Raw genomic sequence first — 13,048 nt, forward strand, 5'->3', positions numbered from 1 at the left:
TCCATCCCTTGTCACACACACTGAGACCCAGGGTATTCTTGGAGAACAAGTTTGCAATGTCCCAGGAATTGTTCAGAAACAGATGGTACAATGGAAGGTGTTGTCAGAAAACGTGACATGAGAAGTTTAACCAAAAACTGAAAAAGAAAAATGAGTCCCATTGTATTAGTCTGTCCTCACACTGCTAATAAAGACTGGGTAATTGATAAAGAAAAGAGGTTTAATGAACTTACAGTTCCACAAAACTGGGGAGACCTCACAATTATGACAGAAGGCAAAGGAGAAGCAAACGCACGTCTTACAGGCACCAGGCAAGAGAGCGTGTGCAGGGGAACTCCCACTTATAAAACCATCAGATCCTGTGAGACTTATTCACTACCAAAAGAACAGTATGGGGGAAACTGCCCCCATGACTCGATTATCTCCACCTGGCCCTGCCCTTGACATGTGGGGATTATTACAATTCAGGGTGCGATTTGGGTGGGGGCACAGCCAAACCATATCACCCATATCACAAAGACCAAACCTGACCTGCCCATTTGCTACCCCCAACCCTGACATCTCTCCTGTCTGGCTCTGCTCTGCTGCCAGCACCCTGGCTCTCCCTCTGTCCTACCAGCCACCCTCCCCGCCCCATGACCTTTGCAAGTGCTGATCCATCTGCCTGGCCTGCTCTTCCCCAGATACCCACACGGTTCATTTGTTGGCCTCACTCAGGCCTTTGCACTGCATGGCCTTAGCAGAGAGGGTGGCCCAGTGTACAACTACAGCTTCCCCAGTCCAGCAGTGGAGCCAGGGGACAGGGGACAGGCCAACCCCACCTCTCCTTCTTGATTTTATTTCCTCTGTGACATTTTCACTGCTGTGTATGTGTATGTAATCTCCTTGCACTAGAATGAGTGAGAGGACTTCATCTGCTCATAGCTGAGCTGTAGCCCTGATGCCTAGAGCCATGCCCAGCCATGCCCAGCAATAGGGCATCTTTCATAAACAACCATGAACTGAGCAGCCGCTGTCAGCATCACACCGCCGGTGTCGCCTGCAGAAAGCCTGACGCATCCATGGGAATGGCTCTCAGGAACAACACATTCCCCTGAAAATGGGTGGGTTCCTCTCTCCCATAGCCTCCAGTTGCCCCTTTGACCCTCCTCTGTCTCAACGCAGCGCGAGGTCTCTGCACAGGAAAGCAGCAACGAGCCCCGCGGCGCAGCAGCTGCCACTCATGTCAGTGATGCCTCCAGCTAATTCGTGCAACTGCCGGGGAGGATGCCTTAATACCTCTACACAAGACAGAGTAATTACGTCTAAACATAGCTGCTTCCACACTGTCTCCATTTCCCAGCACTGGGAAATCTCTGGCCCAGAGTCGGCTCTCTGCCACCTCCCCCAGCCTCGGGAGCCTGGGGCCATCCCACATCTGTGGGAGCACCAAAGAAGCACATGCCACACAGAGCACCCCAGGCCACAGGCCCTGCCGCCCCCAACTGCACAAGGTCATGACACAGCACATGACCAGGGCCTTGTGGCTCAGGGCTTTGATCCACCCTGACCCCTGCCTCCTCCCCAACCTTCCACCCCACTCTCCAATGGCCTGGGTCACCCTGCTCCACCCCCAACTCACACCTGTCTCCCACCTCCAGGGCCAGTGCTGTGGTGGACACAGAATCCACCTGGGGTGCAGCGGTGGAGACAGAGGCCACCTGGGGGTGCAGTGGGAGACACAGAGCCTCCTAGGGGTCCAGCAGGGGACACAGAGCCCATCTCAGGGTGCAGTGGTGGATGCAGAGCTGGTCTAGGGTGCAGTAGTGGGCACACTGCTAGTCACTCAGAAGAAACAGGTCTCAGAGTTGACAGCATCAAGCATGGTCAGACAGCATGAGATGAACTGGATAGACCTGTGAATGTGGTCAGGGAGACTCAAGATGAGCTGTGCTCATGGCCAGCATGGGACTGGCACGAGTACCTGCAGGACAGGGAGGGGTGCGCATGACGTGGGTAATGGAGACCTAGAGCTTAGTTTAGGCCGCACAGTCAGGACCTAACTCACGGGCATGTCCTCCCCAGAGGTAGGTCACCCAAGAACTGGGCCTCTGAGGTATGAAACAGCTGCCTGGGTTTGCATCCTGCTCTCCAGTTACCAAGCTCTCCAGACCCCTGCAATAGCATTGTGGGGACAGGCGTGGCCCCACTGCAGAGGCTGGTAAGGAGGCTGTGCCTGGAGCAGGTCCAGCAAGCCCTGCAAACAGCAGGCACTCCACGATGTTAGCGGTGCCCGTGACTCTGTCATCCCTCCACAGGACCTGGCCACCTCTGCCTCATTGGGGCAGATGGGGGCATGGCAGTACTTCCTGGTACTAGGGTCCAAGGACACACCGCAGAGCCATGGCCAGGTATGGAAGCAGTTACATAACTCCGGCAGGGGCTGGGGGTGCTCTCCAAATGTCCCCACGCCATCCAGGTTTCCCAGCCTCCTTTGCAGGAGGCTGGATCCCTGTGGCCGATGGGTTGCGGGCAGAAATGATACAAGCCGTTTCACACCTGGCCCTTAAAACCCTCCTACTCCAGCCTCTCCCACCCACACCTATGCCCCACCACAGCCACCTGTGGTGTTACATTCCAGATGCCATGGCCACAGGATAAGGAAGACAGCTCAACCAGCTTAGCCTGAGTGAGAAATAAGTCTTTTTTTTTTTTTTTTTTTTTTGAAACAGAGCCTCACTCTGTAACCCAGGCTGGAGTGCAGTGCTACAATTGCACCTCACTGCAGCCTCCACTTTCTGGGTTCAAGTGATCCTCCTGCCTCAGCCTCCCAAGTAGCTGGGACTACAGGCACACACCACCATGCCTGGCTAATTATTTTTATTTTTTGGTAGAGATGGGGTCTTGATGGTTACCCAGGCTGGCCTCAAACTCTTAGCCTCAAGTGATCCTCCCACTTTGGCTTCCCAAAGTGCTGGGATTACAGGTGTGAGCCACCATGCCCAGCTGAGAAATAAATCTCTACTGGGACAAGCCAGTGAGATGCCTGGGCTTGTTTGTTAGCACAGAAGAACCTGGTTTATCCTGACTCACCCAACAATTTTGAATGCACTACATTAGTCTGTTCTTGCACTGCTATAAAGAAATACTTGGCCAGGTGCAGTGGTTCACACCTATAATTCCAGAACTTTGGGAGGCTGAGGCGGGTAGATCGCCTGAAGTCAGGAGTTGAAGACCAGCCTGGCCAACATGGTGAAACACTGTACTAAAAATACAAGAACTAGCTGGGCATGATGGCGGAGGCCTGTAATCCCAGCTACTGGGGAGGCTGATGCAGGAGAATCACTTGAATCTGGGAGGCGGAGGTTGCAGTGGGCCGAGATCTCACCACTGCACTTCAGCCGACAGAACAACACTCCACCTCAAAAAAGAAAAAAAGAAATACTTGAGACTGGGTAATTTTTTAAGAGGTTTAATTGGCTGAAGGTTCTGCAGGCTGTACAGGAAGCATGATGCTGGCATCTGCTTGGCTTCTGGGGAGGCCTCAGGAAACTTACAGTCATGGAGGCAGGTGAAGGGGAAGCAAGGCATCTTCCGTGGTGGAGCAGGAACAAGCAGGGAGGGAGGCGCTACTCACTTTAAACAACCAGATCTCACAGTAACTCACTCACTATCAGGAAGACAGTACCAAAGGGTGGGTGCTAACCCATTCATGAGAAACCGGCCCCCTGGTCCAATCACATCCCACCAGGCCCCACCTCCAACATTGGGGATTATATTTCAACATGAGATTTGGGCAGAGACACAGATCCAAACCGTATCAGTGCCTGTGCAAGGACCTCTCATCATAAAAACAGTGTTTCTAGGGAAAGCTTTGCTGGAAGTTCCCAACAACTGATGGTGAATTATCCCCATCTAAATTGGGGGGATTCAATTTTTCTACTCCTTTCTGTCTCCAATCACCCAAGACAGATAAGAAGCAGAAACAGAATGAATTAGAGAGAAATGCTGGATGCCCGGGCCGAGGGAGAAGGGCAGAGCTAGGGACCTGTGGGGTGGGCCAGGGACGGGGCTGCTGATGGCAAGCAAGTTGATTTGCCCTAAAAAACCTCCAAAACTCAGGGAAAGCAGAGGCCCTGGGTACTTTAAAGGCCCAGGGGAGGCCAAGGCACTGGGGGTTCTCATGAGGATTCTGCACCCCGCCAGCCTCATTGCAGCCACGCCACTCTGCCACCCCCTGAGGCGCATTTCCACTAGGAAGTGAACCAGAGACCTGAGGCTCAGGGATGCCAGGCTCACAGAGCGGGGGACAAGCACAGTACTGAAGGAGTATTAAACGGAAGTCTCCAGCCCCTCCACTGCCCGCTCCAGAACCCAGGACCCACCCCAGGCAGGAGATCAGAGGATGCATTTCTGGAGAGACTAAAGCTCCCCAGAGAACAGACCTATAAATACACTGACACTTGGGAGTCATAGTAGAAAGGCAGCTGTCCACCCATGGCCCCCAAGGGAAGACTGCCATCGACGTCAGCACCCACCAGTCCCCGGCATCTCCAAGCGCCCTGCAGGCTCCAGGGTGGCACCAGCCTCTCCATGCCTGAAGCTTCTCCTAAAACCTCAGAAGATGGCTCTGCCTCTCGTGGGGGTGGCAGGGTCCTGGCCTTTACCCTCGGCCTCTCCAAGAGCCCTGCACCCGGGACTCGACTGAGGTGGGGCATAAACACCCCAGCTCCACCAGCGCCCTCCAGGCAGGGGATTCCAGGTGTGCATTCTGCAGTGTTCCTCAGACATCCCTGCAGGGTTGAGTTCCAAACACACGCACTGCAGGATTGAGTCACCAAGTCGCCGGTTTGGTGATGCACCCCTTCTTGGCAGCCTTCCCTTCCAGGGCCCACGTGCCCGCTTCCCCTACCAGGGCTTCCTCCACCTCCCCAATAAACTGTTTTCCCCCAAGCCTTGGCTCAGGGTCGGCTTCTGGAGGAACCTAGATAGAGAGGGTCTGTGAGCTCCTGGCCATCTGCTCGATGCTGCAGGTCTTAAGCATGAGGGGAAAAACAGACAGCGCCAGAGAGTCGAGAAAAGTCTCCAGTGGACAACAGCAACCACAACAACAGACAGGGGAAGATGCGGATCGCGTTCTGTGGTGCCAGACTCCAAAATGGCTACCTTCTGGTGGTGACACTCCCGGGCCGTCCCCTCCCACTGTTCCAGGTTGGTCTCTGTGACCGATGGAGTGTGGCATGCAATGTGACTGGTGACATGGCATTTCCGAGATTAAGCTACAGAAGATGCTGCAGCTTCCATCTTGGTTTGTCCTCTCCCTTTCTCCCTTTCTCTCTTGCCCCCTTTCCTCTCTCTCTCTTTCTCTCCCCCTACCTCTTTGTCTCCCTCCCTCCCTCCTCCTCCCCCCTCCCTCCCTGTCTCTCTTTCCCTCCCTCTCTCCTCTCTCTGCCTTTCTCTCTCTCTCCCCCTCCCTCTCCCTGTCCATCCTTCTCCCTCTCCTCTCTTTCTTTCTCTCTGTCTTCTTCCTCTCTCTCTCTCTTTCTCTCTTGCTCTCCCCCTCCACCACCCCCAATCACTGGCTTTGAGGGAAGCCACCTGCCATGTCAAGCAGCCATATGGAGAGGCTCACGTGCTGAAGAACTGCAGCTCCTGCCAGCAACCAAGTGGCTGAGCTTGGGAGCAGATCCTTCATCCCCAGTCACGCCTTAGATGACCCCAGCCCTGGCCAACAATATTGACTGCAAATTCATGACACGCCCCAAGCCAGAACCACCCAGCTAAGCCCAACCAGATCCCTGCCCATGGAAACTGTGAGATAAAAGCCATCTGCTGTTTTAAGCCATTGTGTTTGGGGATAATTTGTGACATAGCAATAGATAACTAGTACAAGTGTACACTTTACAAAGAGAAGAAAACCTCAAAGCATCCATTAATATTGTCACAGAGATGAGAAAAGATGCTACAGCCATGAAACAAGAAGAAATAGAGAACAAGAATGTTTGGAAGTTAAATATAATAACATAAGCTGGGGTCAATAGAAGTGTTAGAAAATAAAATTGATGCTTGAGCCCAGGAGGTCGAGGCTGCAGTGAGTTATGATTGTACCAGTGCACTCCAGCCTGGGTGACAGAGCAAGATCCTGTCTGGAAAGAGAGAGAGAGAGAGAACAAGAGAAAGAGAGAGGGAGATAGGTACAGAAGAAAGGAAAGGAAAGGGGAGGAGAGGGGAGGGAAGGGGGGAAGGGGAGGGGGGAAAGAAAGAGAGGAAAGAAAGGAAAGGAGAAAGGGGAAAGAGGGAAAAGGAAAAAGAAAGGTTGGGAACATTTCCCAGGAAGCAGGACAAAAAGGCAAAGAAATGTAGAGTAGTTTTTTGTTTGTTTTAACTGATGAGTTAGGTAATGAAGCCAGGAGGTCCAGCATATGACAAACAGAAGTTCCAGAGAGAACAGAGAAAATTAAGGGAATAAAATTATGAAAGAAATAATACCACAAATGTCCCCAGAACTGAAAGGCATTAAGTCTTCAGATTTAAGACCATTCCAAGTATCCAAACAATAAAAACTATAGGCACACCTTTATGACATTTCAGAACACCAAGGATAAAAGCTTCCAGAGAGAAGAAAATCGGGTCATATAATAGGATCAAAATCTGAATGTCATCACAATTTTCTACAGCAGCATGGAAATCAGAATTTAGTGGGAAAAAAATGCCTTCGAAATTCTAGGTAAAAATAATTTCAAACCCAGGATTCTGTACTCAAGCAGACCATTCACTGAACATGAGAACAGAATAAAGAGGCTTAGGATGTTATGAGAGAATGTGCTCCACTAAGGCCAAGCAGTAAACAAAAAGATAAAGCTGCTAGATCCAGGAACATGCACTTTGGCACAGGAGTGAGCAAAGAAAAGTCCTGGACAAGAGCCCTGCAGCTGCCTGAACAGCAGCCTGTGAGTGCCGGGGTACATGTCCAAGGGCCCCAGGACAACTTCCCCAGGCAGAAAAGAGGGATAAGATTTGTTGACTACATGGAAGGTTGTATGAAAAGGCATGTTGGAAGGTTTATAAAACCCTAAGCCATTATTAACTCCAGGATAAACAGAAAGTTGTACAACAAAAAAGAAAAATGTTACAGTTATGATTGTTATAGAAAGAAAAACCTTAATGTAGATTTAATGAAGATTGAGATTTCATTGTTTAGGTGTAAGTGAGATAAAAACCTGATCTACCGTAAAAGAAAGCTTAAAGACGAAGTGCAAAAATAATGAATCGATAGATTCGAGTGTATAAGCAATGTTCAGAAATGCAGAGGTTAATTCTGGAAGAAACAGCAATAGAAGAATAGGCAGAAGTAGGAAGGGGGAAAGAGAATGCTGGTGTTTATTATAAATTTGGAAGCACAATTTCAATTTTAAAACTATTTGCATATCGTGTTTTGTTTTGTTTTTTTTAACTTAGCTGGATTCCCAGCACTTTGGGAGGCTGAGGTGGGAGTCTTGCTTGAGACCAGGAGTTTGAGGCCAGCCTAGGCAACATAGTAGAACCCTGTCTCTACTACCAAAAAAAAAAAAAAAAGTTAATTCAGCTTTTTTAAAAAATCATAAAAATAAAATGTCAGGACACCTGCACTAGAAAGCCTCACCAATTCATACAAGTTGTGTGGTTTGTATAAATGAAGAAAACCACCTGAACAGTATGATTTTGAAAGAAATACTGCACTTTTTTTTTCGTCTCCACAAAGTAGATTATCTAAAGCAAGCAGTTTTGCCAAAAGGATAAACAAGGGCATAAAAGAAAGAGGGAATTGTGGACGTATACAGCTTGTAAAGGCCTTCCAGTTTTCTGGTCCAAGCCACTCATTCATTGCACAGACTGGTAAATCGAGCACCAGAGAGGCTGTGTTTACCCCAAGACAGGCAGGTAACAACCAGCACAGCCAGTCTCTGACCAGCTTTCTGACTCTCCAGCCCCTGAGCCCCTCTAGACCACCCTCCAAAGAATTTTTTCACAGTGGGAAGACTTTTTTAGGGCAGGTGGTCTGGCACTGGGGGCAGGGAGCAGGGAAAGGGAAGACGCTGGAAAATGAGTTCCAGACACACCTAAGCAGATGAAAGAAGCGTTAGAAAAGGTTACCTTGGTTGGGGCATGTCTAAAAGACTCAGCCCATATCCCTGATCCTTTTCTGAAGACATTGAAAACTCTACAGATCAAAAAGTCTATGGCCCAGCTGGAGAATTCAAATAGACATGGGCACCAACTGCCCCCAGGTACAAGCCCCTCAGTGTAAGGGAAGGAGTCCCTATTAAGGAGCTCTAACTTTAATAAGATGACCTGATTTCCAAACAAAAAGAACTGTACTTACCCAGGTAGCAGAATTTTGTTCTCCATAATCGTTCTAGCACCTTGCAGTGGAGGGCCCGTATTTTTAAATGCTATCTCATTTGGAACAACTGGGAATTCCACTTTGAGAGGTGGCCTTCAGAGCCAACGTAAAAGCCGCAAGGAGAAAACGGGTCTCATCGCTTTATGGGCCTCTCCCTCTCTCTGAAGCAACATTATGCAAAAATGCCTCCTGGCTGCTTCCACAAAGCAATCCTACCCTCTAAGGACTAAGATCTGACTCCGTGGAAGGACAGGAAACAGAATAAACTGTACAGTCTGAATGGGATTCTAGAGGAGAGTTCCAAAGCGATTGGACCATGCCATTAGCACGAGTCTGAGGCTTAGCTTCCCGACGAGGCTGTTGGAAGGGAAAGCACCCACGTGGATGAACACACCAGGCCGTGAGTTAAATGTCAGGTGGAAGCTCAGATCAGTCCACCCTGCTGAATGCTATTCCATGTCCTGTACTGGTCCCTAGGGCCACAGGAAAAGCCCTGCACCCAGACCAGCATGAAGAGGGCACAGGTCTGACCTAAGTCCACAGGGGGAAAAAGCGGGAGACAGGGAAATCACTGACGGTGGCCAGGCCCTAGGTTCATGTCTCAGTTCCTGGACTCCCCAACCAGGTGACCTTGGAGCTGTGTGCCCAGGGGAATAACCATGTGCCCACCTCCTAGAGCCATCTATAGGACTCAATGAAATAATGCATAAAAATTGCAGTGACTGTCACATAGAAAGTCCCCAACCAATGTAAGCTATGACTATGTGTCCAAACACTTTATCCTAAATTCAAAAATTCCAAAAGCTCTGAAAGCCTAAAGTTTTACCTTCTAATTTTGGCACTAAAACTCATTTGGCAGCAAAACTTGACCTGAGCCGGCAGGAGGCCATTGGTGGCCTTTACTGACCCTAACAGGGACTGGCTGTGCCTTTTGCTTCCAAAACACCCATTTGTGAGGATGAAGTACAGCCCCAGAGTCACTGAGACTGTTATGAGGTAGAAAGCAGGCGTGGCCCGTGATCTCTCTATAAGGAAGGTTCTGGAACAGTCAGTGTGGTCAAGGGATGTCCAAATCTGAACTCAAAGTCGTCCCTCAGTATGGGGTGTCCACCAATACTCCTGACTTAGCCAATGCCTCCTCACCCCAGCCCCACACCAGTCACTCGTGGGAGACATTCTCAACCTTCCCACTCCCCGACCTGCCTGACCCATCCAGCCCCTAGTCCTGCTTACCTCAGCCCCCTAAACCTCTGGATGCCATTCTCTACCTTCTTGCAGGCCTCTCAGAATGGCCCCAGAGACTTCGGCAGGGACCCCGAGGGAAGCTTTAGGCTGGGCTCCCGCTCCCTGCTCACTGCGCCCCCCGCACTCTTGCTTCTGAGATCAATCTCAAGCAAACCACCTGAACCCACGTCCTTGTCACAGCTCTGCTCTTTGAACAGCCCAAAGGAAGGCAGCTTTTCAACCCAGGGGCTGGCAAACTTGCTGTCAAAGGTCAGGAGGTGAATCTGTTCTGCATTTCTGGTCAGATCGTCTCTCCTGCAACTCCTCCACTCTACCCTTGTCTCCAAAGCAGCCATTGGCCATGCACACATTAATGGGTGTGGCTGTGTGCCAATGAAACTCTATGGACAAGGCCGGGCACGGTGGCTCACACCTGTAATCCCAGCACTTTGGAAGGTGGAGGTGGGCAGATAACTTGAGGTCAGGCGTTCAAGACTAGCCTGGCCAACATGGTGAAACCCCATCTCTACTAAAAATACAAAAATTAGCCGGACATGGTGGCGTGTGCCTGTAATCGCAGCTATTCGGGAGGCTGAGACAGGAGAATCGGTTGAACCTGGGAGGCGGAGGTTGCAGTGAGCCAAGATCACACCACTGCACTTCAGCCTGGGTGACAGAGTGAGACAAGAAAGGAAGAGAAGAAAGACAAAGAAAGGAAGAAAGAAAGGAAAGAAAGAGAGAGAGAGAGAGAGAGAGAGAGAGAGAGAAAGAAAGAAAGAAAGAAAGAAAGAAAGAAAGAAAGAAAGAAAGAAAGAGAGAAAGAAAAGAGAAAAGAAGGGAGGGAGGGAAGCAAAGGAAGGAAAGGAAGGAAGGAAGGAAGGAAGGAAAAGAGAAAAACAGGAAGGAAGGAAAATAGACAAAAACAGGCAGTAGGCCGGATTTGGCTGTGGGTCGTAGTTTGCTGACCTCTGTTCCTGTTGCATCCACTCCCTCTGCCCTGTTCCAACAGGGTCTCCACACAGCAGGTAGGAGGGCCTTTTCAGAAGGCAGATCTGACCATGTCACCTTCTGCCCTAAGCCCTTCAGTGGCTCCCCCACTGCACCATGGAAGAGGAGAAGAATGAGGAGGAAGGGGAGGAAGGAGAGAAGGGAGAGGATGGGGAGGAAGCAGCCACACGGCAAATGGAAGCCTTCTCCTCTGAGCTGATCCTCAGTGGCCTGTCCTACCAGCTAAGGGGGAGATTGCAGCAGGTATTTAAGCATCCAAGTCCCCCACCCCACCCCCACACACTCCTAGCATGTTATCAACATCCCAGCCACACACATCAACTCTAAGGCTGGATTCTAGAAGTGAGCATAAAGAACAGAACTGGGGCTGGGCACAGTGGCTCACGCCTGTAATCCCAGCACTTTAGGAGGCCAAGGCAGGTGGATCACCTGAGGTCAGGAGTTCAAGACCAGCCTGGCCAACATGGCAAAACCCTGTCTCTACTAAAAATACAACAATTAGCCAAGCATGGTGGCAGGCAACTATAGTCCCAGCTACTCAGGAGGCTGAGGCAGGAGAATCGCTTGAACCTGGGAGGCAGAGGTTGCAGTGAGCCAAGATCGTGCCGTTGCACTCCAGCCTGGATAACAGAGCAAGACTCTGTCTCAAAAAAGAAGAACAGAGCTGGACACCTAGAGCACCCAACAGGCTTCTGCTGTGAAATGCAGTGGGTCACTACAAAAATCAGCCTTAAACTACAGGAAAGAATGCAGAGGTTACAATGCAGGTCCCAGGCATCTGCCAAGCAATGAACACGGATGCTTCCCTCCATTTTTAAAGAAGGTTTAAGCTCTCTCAGGCAAACGCATCAGAGTAACACCAAGTAGAAGGCCAAGTATGGCCCTGGGCCCTCCTGGAGACACAGAGGGCATCTTCAGGACAGAGTCCCTTAAGACGACACGACCCCAAGCTCGCTTTAGTGGAGAGAGAGACACGGGCTGAGAACAGGCTGTTCTTCTGTAAGAATGACAAATGAGGCCCTTGAGTTTCAGTGGCCCCAACACAGGCAGCACAGGACTTACTTTACTCATGGATTTTTTAAGTCCAGGAGAATTTGCTACTATAAAAGGGAAGGACTTGCAGTGCCCATAAAAGAAAGAAAACAGAGGATGACTTAGAAGGAAGCATGGAGTCACTCTGTTCCCCATTTCCTAATTTAACCAAGTGAAATGGTCCCCTCCTCCATTTCTCTCTCCCTCCCTGTCTCCTCCTCCTCTACCCTTCCCTCTCCCCCATCTCTCTCTCCCTCCCTGTCTCCTCCCCCTCCACCCCTCCCTCTCTCCCTCCCTGTCTCCTCCTCCTCCACCCCTCCCTCTCTCCCTCTCTCCCCCGATCTCTCTCCCTCTCTACCTCCCTGTCTCCTCCTCCTCCGCCCCTCCCTCTCTCCCTCTCTCCCTCTCTCCCTGCATGTGCACTCCATCACACCTGCACCCATGGATAATTCTACCCATCACCGTGGCCAGTACCCTGCCTGCCTGGAATAGGCACTGATTACTAATGGAGAAACTGCAGCTCAGAACAGTGAAGCTGTCGCTTGTGCAGAGCTAAGATGCAAATGGTCCCTCTCCATCCCACTGCCTCCTCCCCTGAGGCCAGTATCTCTGCCTCCATCATCCCCTTGGCACAGCACCGAGTGCTGCACCGTCATCGCCTGAGGAGAATTTTGCTGAGCCCCTACTGTGTGCCAGGCACGTGCTCATTCATCGGCCCTGAAAACACAGAAACAAGAGCTTGTACTCTAGACAAAGACACAGACAGGAATCCTACAGGCAAGTCACTTACTCAACAAGATAACCTCCATTTGCAATGAGCGCTTCCTGCACTGGGATAGTGTAGGTTCTGCTGCAGTAGAAAACACACTCACATCTCATGGGTTTGTGGAAAGGTTTGTTTCTTGTTTATGTCACAGTCAAGTGTGGTCTGGGCAGCTCTTCTTGGCAATGCTCCTCCTAGTGGTCACACCAAGACCCAGGCTCCTCACATCCCTGAGCCCTTCCTACTGACGTGAGTGGCCGCCATGGTCACTGCACAGGAACAGGGAGTGTGGACCACGTAGGGGCCCATGACGACATCTGGAAGTGGAAGGCATTACTTCCGTCTACAACCCCCTAACCCTGACCTCACTGCAAGGGAGACTGGAAAATAGAGTCCTCCTTTAAATCTTCCTGGAAAAAGAAATAGAATTTGATGAACACGGGCATTGTCTCTAGAATAATAAATGAAATAAACAGGATGATGTACCAGAGGGTATCTGGGGCAAGGGGCCTGTTTTGGATAGATAGGGCAGGGAAGGTTGCTTTAAGGGGGTGAGTTGGATCCAACTAGGAAAGAGCACTCAGAGCCCAGAGAACAGCAGGTGCAAAAGACTGGGGCGGGAAAGCACCTGGCAAGTTCAAGGAACAGAAAGGTCAAGG

The 13,048-nt window shown here is 50.6% G+C and overlaps 1 protein-coding gene and 1 long non-coding RNA gene across 2 annotated transcripts in view; one reads left to right on the top strand and one right to left on the bottom strand.

Moving 5' to 3' along the window:
- LOC134732415 (mucin-2-like) overlaps positions 1 to 13,048 on the top strand; it is a 242,186-nt gene that overhangs the window by 145,775 nt on the left and 83,363 nt on the right. The gene's annotated exons all lie outside the window — the stretch shown is intronic.
- Positions 5 to 13,048, bottom strand: part of LOC134732419 (uncharacterized) — a 61,690-nt gene continuing 48,646 nt past the window's right edge. Inside the window, exon 3 of the long non-coding RNA XR_010115561.1 lies at positions 5 to 137. This is a non-coding gene — a long non-coding RNA (uncharacterized lncRNA). The remainder of the gene's footprint in view (positions 138 to 13,048) is intronic.

The sequence above is a fragment of the Symphalangus syndactylus genome, chromosome 14 (assembly GCF_028878055.3).
Source record: "Symphalangus syndactylus isolate Jambi chromosome 14, NHGRI_mSymSyn1-v2.1_pri, whole genome shotgun sequence".
NCBI classification, from domain to species: domain Eukaryota; kingdom Metazoa; phylum Chordata; class Mammalia; order Primates; family Hylobatidae; genus Symphalangus; species Symphalangus syndactylus.